This window comes from Ochotona curzoniae, unplaced genomic scaffold (genome assembly GCF_017591425.1).
Source record: "Ochotona curzoniae isolate NIBS_2020 unplaced genomic scaffold, NIBS_Ocur_1.0 contig_4018, whole genome shotgun sequence".
In the NCBI taxonomy this organism is placed as follows: domain Eukaryota; kingdom Metazoa; phylum Chordata; class Mammalia; order Lagomorpha; family Ochotonidae; genus Ochotona; species Ochotona curzoniae.
This window is the reverse complement of record NW_024466083.1, coordinates 148,203-157,247: the sequence shown is the minus strand read 5'-3', so window position 1 is coordinate 157,247 and position 9,045 is coordinate 148,203. Positions and strand designations below refer to the sequence as shown.

The 9,045-nt window shown below is 41.1% G+C and overlaps 1 pseudogene; it reads right to left on the bottom strand.

The window, feature by feature from the left end:
• Positions 1-460: 460 nt before the first annotated feature.
• Positions 461-8,426, bottom strand: LOC121158956 (annotated as a pseudogene).
• Positions 8,427-9,045: the final 619 nt, after the last annotated feature.

Sequence of the window (9,045 nt, the reverse complement as noted above, 5' to 3'; positions counted from 1 at the left end):
AAAATAAAATGCACGTGAGAAAAATCTTGAAATCAATTCTTAGCTTTGTCAAAGACCTGTACATTGTTAATGTAGATAGAAATCCATTTGGTATTCAATAGAAATGTGTAATAGACTGCAAGGAATTTGATTTTACTCTTTTAAAATGATTTCCTCTGAGAATTGTGTATCTTAACCTAAAATTTATTCAGCAATATGAATTTGAAACACGAAGGAGGTTTTCTTTAAAATTTATTTATTTTTAGTTGAAACACTACAGAGAGGAGAGACAGTTACAAAGAGAGATGTTCTATTCACTGGTTCACTCCGCAAATGGCTGCAATGACATAGAGAATAAAATCCTTTCAAGGAAATCTGTAATTCTAGAACAGAAGAATTGACTTACATTTGTAGCTGTCATTTACAAACTGTCACTATTAAAGGTCCTCCCTGTGAGGAGGCTCTCATGTTCACAAGAGTACTATTGTTTTTTCAAATCATCAAAAACCTCCTGCTTTGTGATTCTGGCCCATGCATCAGGAATCTGACCTTTACCTGCAAATTTCAACGCATATTTCTCTTCTAGATTTGATCTGAAGTGAGAGACAAACCACTTCCAGTAGGGCTGGGTGGATGAATCTGGAGTGATCCTCCACGTAGCATAATCCCCTCCTGCCTCTCGATAGATTTTGTACGGGACTTCCCGGCCATCATCAAAAACTATTGTACAATCACTTGCTACCAAACTAGTACAGCAATCAATAACAAAGTGGTCAGTTTCATGCCATCTTCCTCCATTGACTGCCTGAGGATGGTGGAAGGGAACACTGTGGTCTCCATCATGTGCAGGAATTGTGTTTGTGCAGATGGCTCTGCAGCGGGGACACTGTTTCCAGCAGCCACACAGGTGTTCAGAGAGTATCTTTTCAATTGCAGGAACCATTTCATCTACAGGCTGACTCAAGCAATTCTGTTCAACAGCCTTCATTGCAGAATCCAAAGCTGCACTCATGGTTTTCTTAAGAAACTGCATGTCGTTAATTTTCTGGTGTTCAATGCTTATCAAGTCATTTCGTGGAAAGATGAGGTTGCTCCCCAGGTGATCACAGAACAAATCCAGCCACTCAGAGGCAGTGCTGCTTTTGTCTTTGGCTTCTGCTGTGGATTCCTGAATAGCAGAGAGCAGGGCATTCTTGATGTCATCTAAACTTAGTTTAAAAAAAGCCTGTATTGTTTCAGCTCCTGATCCTGAACAGTATTTTCTAATTTGGGTTTCAATGTAACTCCTGAAAAATTCTTTTGGATCATGAATATATTGCCAATACTTTTCAAAGTTCTCTTCCTCTGCCAGAGAGATGAGAATGTGTTTCTCCAAGTTAGCTCTGTTTCCATTAAATTCAGGGCAAGAACTTCTCATATCCCCAGCAATTTTAGGGACTGCTTTTTCCCTTATGTTTTTGGACACAGCTGCGGAGAGCTTGTTCCATAGAAAATCAACAAATGCTTTGGTAGAAGATGCTCCTTGGAAGGATATTTTAAAACTCAGAAAGAAATCATCTTTCTTAGTTTCCAAATAGTTAACAGGGTCATTTGCTTCCTTGAATGCCCTGTGCATTTCCTTAAAACTTTGTGTGGCTCTTGTAAATAAATCGAAAGACATGTCAATCTTATATTTATTTGTAAATGAGTATCTTTCTTCTATGGATGCAGATTTCACTTCTTCTTCTACTATTCTCAGGATTTTGTGGAAATCACTGGAATTATAATCACGCTGTTGACCATAAATGTCCTTAATAGTTTCCTCAAATCTTCTAAGGATGCGTTTTGTGGTCACATTAATGGATTCTGTATCACGGGCCTCTAATTGCCTTGTGAATAAGTGATATTTCTTACTCAAATTGACATGTGTGGTATAATCCATTTGAAATCTTGCTCCATAATTTTTATGCAATGTTTCGACTATATTGGGTTCACTTTTGAAATAATCCAAAAGGATTCCTTCAGCATCTAGTTCAATTTTAGGCTCTTCAACTTGAGGAATAGTTAAGGATACATCGTGAACCCATTCTGTCCAAAGTTGACTAAATTTATTGCATAGTTCTTCCTCACTTAACTCTTTATCCTTTATAGATAAAGCCAACTTCCTGCTCTTTTCCAATAATTCTCTTTCATATTCTGTTTTTCTCTTATCCAGGCAATCTTGACTTTTTTTAAAATTAATAAGTTCATCAGCTTTTCTTAAACTCTCTGAAATAAGTGTATTTTTAAGCATGGAGAGTTTACGCCCAAAATTTGCTTTCCATTGAATTAATACCTCACTATCCACATCTTCATCTAAAAACTTTTCAAATTCTTGCTTGACAGCTTTGTATTTTACTGTAACTGAAGCCTCAACTGTGCTTCTGTTGAGTGTCTGCATTTTCCCATTCTTAATCTGGTTGGTCAGCTGGAGCTGTAGTTCCAGCACGTGACTCCTCAGTTCCCAAGTCCACTGGTTGTACATGGTTTCCAGTTTGCTCATGGCCACCACCTCTAGGGTGTTCCTGAAACTGAAAATAAAGTTCTCACTCACCAGAGCTTTCCACAAATCTTGAACACGATATTTTACATCTGATATCTTCATGATGCTTCTCTTGGATTCCTGTTTGGCAATCCTAAGAATTCTGTTTTTCAGTTCCTGCACATTGAGGCTGTAGCGAGGATTGGGAAAGGCCATAGGAGGATTTCCATGCCAGAGGTAAGCAAAATAGTAGACTTGAGTGTTGGCATCAAACTTAATGACGTCACTGAAGCAAGTGATGTCTGAGCACTGTTCTTGTTCTGCTGCTAATTTTGCCATTTCATCTAGTCTCTGCTCTAGTCTCCTACGTGCTTCCATCAGTTGGTCTTCAGCAGTAACTTGCCCCACATTCTGATGGACAAAGATGCAACTTGGTGAGATTTTCACCTGTTTCATCCTCAGAAAGGCTTGGACAACTATCTGTAGGATATCCTGCATCTCTGATGGGTTCTCCCCAAAAATATTGATGAGAGTCAAGTTTCCAAGTCCAGTGACAAAGGTTGCCAACTCACTGTCCCTCTTCTGGGATTTATTATTGAATTCTGGGGCTCGGAGACCTTCAGTATCCACAACCAGAACGAAGTCAAAGCCAAGTTCCCCTGTGAAAGTCTCCTCCACCTTCAGGAGCTGCATGTAGGCCCCCCGGGTACATCTGCCTGCACTGACAGTGAACTGCAGCCCAAAGAGGGTATTTAGCAGAGTGGACTTGCCTGAGCTCTGCAGGCCAAGGATAGAGAGGACAAATAGCTTTTTGTCTCCAAGTTTCTCAGCAAGCTTGTCAAAAACAGCTGCCACCCACTTTAGAGGCACATATGAGGCATCCCCATCCATCAGTTCAATGGGAACACCAGCTATCATCAGATCTGCAGCAATTTTGGGAAGGGAATGAAAGAGAGCATCTTTTTTGGAGGATGTTTCTTCCAGAGCTTCATAGATCTGGCCAACTTCTCTGAGAAGTTGCTCAACTCCAAGGGTACACTTATCAATCTCTTTGACTGTGTCCTCTATCTCACTATGCCAGTCTTTCAGAGAAGTGCTCTTTGGCTTGTTTTTCTTCACATCTTGTAACTGTAGCCACAATGATCTTTGCTTTTCACATATTTTTTCCAAGTGTCCTGCAGTTAGATTATCAAAAAATATACTCAACCACTGTATAAAGTAGAGTTTGGTGTAAATTTCTGAATTTCCTTGAAGTATTTCAAGAACGGATTTCATTAAGTCATTGAGAGGAAAGGCTCTGGTCAACTGTTGTTGCCGTATCATTTGTTTCTCTGTCTCAATGTCACTCTTGAGTTGTGTAAGGCTCTGATTCTCCTTTTCTGTCAATTGGTAGAGTTCTTTGTCCTTCTTACACCACAGGTGCCATAGTTGTCCCTGAAGGGGCAGTAAGTTTTCCTTCATGTGAGATAACTCCATTCCTGACAGGAGGGCCATTAGAGTCTGTGCCTTTTCTTTGGCTTCCTTGCAGTCTCTCTGATCTTCATCAACAAGGAATCCTTGGTGGCGAGCAATCAATGAACAGTCTTCTAGGCTGAGAGAAGTGTCAGGGGCCTGTAACAAATGTCTGATTGCTGTTGTGATCTCCTCTGTTAATTCTGTCTCATTTCTATTCCTGATGCCAATTCTCACTCTCTGACCAGATTTATTGGCCATACCTTTTTCTTTGTCATCAAGCAAGAAGAGCAAAGGTTTTGGTGATTGGCATAAGTCACGCACAATCTTCCTATTTTCTTCATTGTTATCAGAAACTGACATGAGGACCACAATGAGAGAAGAGATTTCCTGCAAGAAGGTGAGCTGCCGCTTATGTTCCTTTGCATCTCCATGAAGATTGGTGAAGGTCACACATTTTTCAAACCTGTCCTCATCATCACCCCCAGGACAAAACCAGCTGACTTCCACCACACCCTCCATCAAGAGACAGTCTTTTGTGCTTCCTCTGCAGTGGCGGTGAAAAAACATATTGTTTTTACTTTTACCAAGAAGACAGTTCATGATCTGAGATTTGGAAGCAGAAAAGCCATCCCCAACTCTGATGAAGGACACGATGGGGATAGAGACACAGCACATCTGCTGATTCCTGTAACTGATCTTCTTCCCATCTGGTGATTTCCTGCCTTGCTGCCAACTTCTACTGATTTGCCTGAGAGACCAGAGGGAGAATTCAATCTGAGAATTGCAAGGATTGGGCACTACAAGGGGAAGGGCAAACTGACAAATGGCAAGTTTGCTGAAAATATACTGCCTGGTAAAGTCATCTACACAATGCAAAATTGCCATCTGAATATCCATTGGGTGAATGTGTGGTTTGGTGGGCTGGGACATGTCTGTGGATGAAGGCTTAGTGGAATTAGGACCATCTTCAACAAAATCTTCATATGGATCAAAAACCTCATCATCCTGATTGGAGGCTATTGAGTCCACTTTGTATTCTGTGCTTCTATCATCTTTGAAGACCAAGTGTCTCAGGCCATAATCCAACATCAGCAACTTCTGCAGGAAATAAAAGGGAAGCTCCTGTTCAGAACGTGGCTGGGTGTTGTACACAGAAGTCCCGTAGATCAGATGAAAGTTAGCTTTGCTCATCCTTTTTGGGTAGTATTTTTCTAAGCCTAGTCGCAGCAGTAGCTCAAGGAAGGGTCCATTGTCTATGACCTTCCCTTTCCTATTTTCATTTTTATGTTCTTCTTGGGGTTGTATCTTTCCATAGGAGGCATTTTCTAATCCCACTTCCATTTTGTTTACTTTGAAAGAAGACATAGTGGTTTCATGATCCCCATCGATGAGCAATCTCAGGTCTTTCTCTAGAGTATCCCAATCATGATCTGCTCTAGGTTTGCTGAGGACATAGTCCACCTCTTTAGACCATGTTTGCCCCATGTGCTGATAAATTAATTCCAAGCGCTGTCTTTTGCCTTCTGTAGAAACCGCTGTGTCTCCAACTGTGGCTGTCAGACCTGTGAGCACTAGAAATGCCTGGGCCCTGTATGTGGAAATACTTTTGAGTTCCTGGTATTTACTGTGGGCAGTCTGCATTTCATTCAGAAGGAAGTTTAATTCATTACTTTCTAGACCCCAAAAAGTGTTGTTTACCACCTGATATCTTGCACCAATTGCAATGGAAAGTAACAAGAGGTGTGTGTCTGTCTGGCCTGTTTGTTGGAGGTAATTGAAGAAGGAGGTGAGAGCCAAGCTGATTTCATTTATGGCCTTTCTTTTAGTTTCTTCTTTTGACTCTGGGGAATCAGAATTTATATTTGAGTCCGTAAGTTCATTGTAGATTTTTCTTAAGATGTTAATTAATTCAGAAAATTGGGAGATAACAGCTTGCTCTGGCTCAGGATTTGTCTCTGTTTGGAAGATCCACTGCATGATGGAGTGAGCCTCAGGAAAGTTTGTCACTTTGTAGATGTGAGGATCCAGAAGACTGCACAACTGAGATCTAATAATTTTAGTTTTGCAGTTGGAAAACTGCTTGCAAAAATTGTGAAGTTTTATTAGGAAATTCTGCAGATTCTCATTTGTAAGACACATGTTAATCCACATGTTGTAACCTTTCATTTTTTGATTCAACATCTGCATGAAGTCCATTAATTTTTGAAGCTGCTTTTCAGGATCAGATATTTCCCAGGACCCCACATCCTCTAAGAAATCTCTAACCTCCTTCTCAGTCGTCACTAGTTCCTCCTTATCCAGGACCTGGGCTTCCAGTGCTGTCACGGTAGCATAGGTGTCTTTAAGGCACTTAGCCACCTGGAGAGCATTCTCAAAATCGTTTTTGTGGCTTGAGAGGATGATGTCCCAAATGGGCACTAGTTTATGTCCCCGGTCAATCACATGCCATGTTTTATTGCTGGCAACAAGGCCAGCTTTCCATTGTACAAATCCATCTGCTTCTGGTGGGCCACCTGTCTGGGCCACAGACAATTGCACTTTGGTTTGGAGATTTGGGAGCATTTCTCCTGAAGAGTCTGCTTTTGAATGAGTGTTGGACACATTCCCACCTGCAGCAATATTCACTCCAAAGCCACTGTAGCTGTCCTTGATGTAAGCATCCAGGGCCTCTGCTGACTGCTGCTTCACTTCTTCCAGTTGCTCACTCTGGAAACCCTCTGAAACAGCCTTCCACCAGAAGATTCCTCCCAGGTGCACAGGGCCTTGGTTAGCATGAGAACCAAACCTGTGGAAGAAATTTTCAATCCTGGGCCTCAGCAAAGGCAGTTTATATGGACCTGAGATCTGATCCATTAGGTGTTCAATGCCCTTCAGCTCCTGCAGAGCAGCCTTAGATAACTGGAGCTGATCCATGGAGAAGTTGCAGGAGGCCAGCGGGACATAGCTGAACTTGGTTGAGCAAAAATAAGAGTTCCTAGAATGTAATTGTTTGGTTTCCTTGGATTTTGAGTCTTTGCTATGACCCATACCAGCTTCTGTGCTAAACTCCCAGCCTCCAGCCTTATTTACTGCTGTTAAACTGAATCCAAGCTTCCTTATTCTCTGGGTGAATGTGGACTCTGCTTGATGAGTGGTGAATTCAACTGTTTCCATTCGGGTTTTCTGCTCAGATTCATTGAGTGAGAACACCTGGGGCACACTGAGTAGTTCATCTCTCCTCTCCAGCAGGTCACTTTGTTGGCCAGTTTTGTAAATGCCCTGCAGGGCCAGACCTCCAGATGCCCTGCTCACCAGCTCTCTGTCTTTGAGGTTTTGCCTATGGGTAAGGGTCCCCTCTGTGAGCCTCAGTTGCCCCTGCATGTTGTCTAGGGCCTCCTGAAGGGGTTTTTCTGGAGGTAGCCAATACTCCTCTGGTATCTCCATTGCTTGCCTCAGCTCCTCTTCCTTTCTCTGTAGTGTTTCTTCCTGCCACTTCCTCAATTTGACAAGCTCTTATTGTCTTGTCGGGCATCTTCTGCTTGCATCTGCTTTTGGTTCATCAGTTCCACAGGAGACTACTTTGGCCTTGAATGACCTGACTAAGACAGGTGCAGCAGCTTCTCCAAAACCCTTTTGTCCCATGGATGTTGTGCCTGGAATTTGAGCTTCTGGAGGTCCTTTTAATTGAGTTGTGTAAGGCATGGGAACTGGTCACACCCAAGTGTTCCTGCAGCTTTGGTTACCAGTACTCAGCAGCCAGTCCCACTGCTCTCATCTTCTCTTGGAGATCATGCTTTCTTTCATCTCTGAGCAAATGTTAATCATAGGTGTGTCCTCCTGTGGCTATGGATATGTGAGAAACATAAATTCAGTTAGCCTGGATTTTTCCTGACCTAGGAAGTATCAACCTCATTACCAATGGGGTGAATAGAGCAAAGGTAAATCTCTTCTTTTATTGTTGCAACATTAAATTTTTTGTAATGCTTATTTCACAGAGCCAATTTGATGGGAACTATTAAGCCTTGAAATGAAGTTTGAAAACATGCATGAATTTGAAAACTTGATATGTATTTTATACTTGAGTAATATTTCCAATCTCTTTCCTTCTCTGTGTTTTTATTAAACCTGAGTTCAATCCTGGTTCTAGTATTAGTTCTATATTAATTTTTTCAGCATATTTATTGATATATATTTCTTTATTCTCTTTTTGCATTTCGTTTGCACCTTTCTTACCCAATTCCTTTTATTTACTTGAAAGCAGAATGACAAAATGGGGGTTATAGAGAATAGATATTTTCAACCTGCTTGTTCACACCCCAAATATGTACTGCACGGAGCCAAAGCAGATACTCTGTCTGATTCTTGCTTGTTGATGGTAGAAGCCCTAATATCATTGAGCCATTGTATCCTGCTTCTGAGGTACACTAACAGGGAGCTGTATCAGAGGTAGTAAAGCTGGTCAAAATGGCACTCTGCTGTGATTTGCAGTTTCCAATTGAGTGGCTTACCTCATGTTAGCACAACACCTAGTCCCTGTCTTACACTTGTCTTTTCTCCATCTTTTCTTTGTTACATGTAAGACTATTCATTAATGTATTCTGTATCTTTGTATGTAGATCTAATGTTCTCTAGTATCCAATATCTCATCAAGTGTTACATTTCTCTTTTTAACTTTCTTTCATATGTTTCATCTTCATACATTTTTCAGCTTTCCCATCCCCATGCAATTTCTGCTGCATTAAATGGCACTAATACACCTCTACGCCAATTGATGTCCTAATCATCTCTTCTTCTTAGAAGATAAACTTAACACTCTGTATTTGTTTTCCACCCTCCTCCTTCCTTCTAGCTTCCCTTCTTTCCTTCCTTTTTCCTTTCTTTCCTCCTTCCCTCCTTCCTTCCTTTTTAATTTTAATGTTTTATTTATTCAAAATAGGAGTTTTAGAGAGTGAGAGACAGGGTCAGAAAATTAGAAAAAAAATTGTCATCCATTGGATCACTTGCTTAATGGCCAAAATGGCTAGAGCTAGGTCAGGTCAAATGCAAGAGCTAAGAGCTTTCAAAAGCTGCGCGAACAATAAATTCCCAGCTTGAAAAAATATATTTAAGGATTATTCTGTTGAAGATGCAAT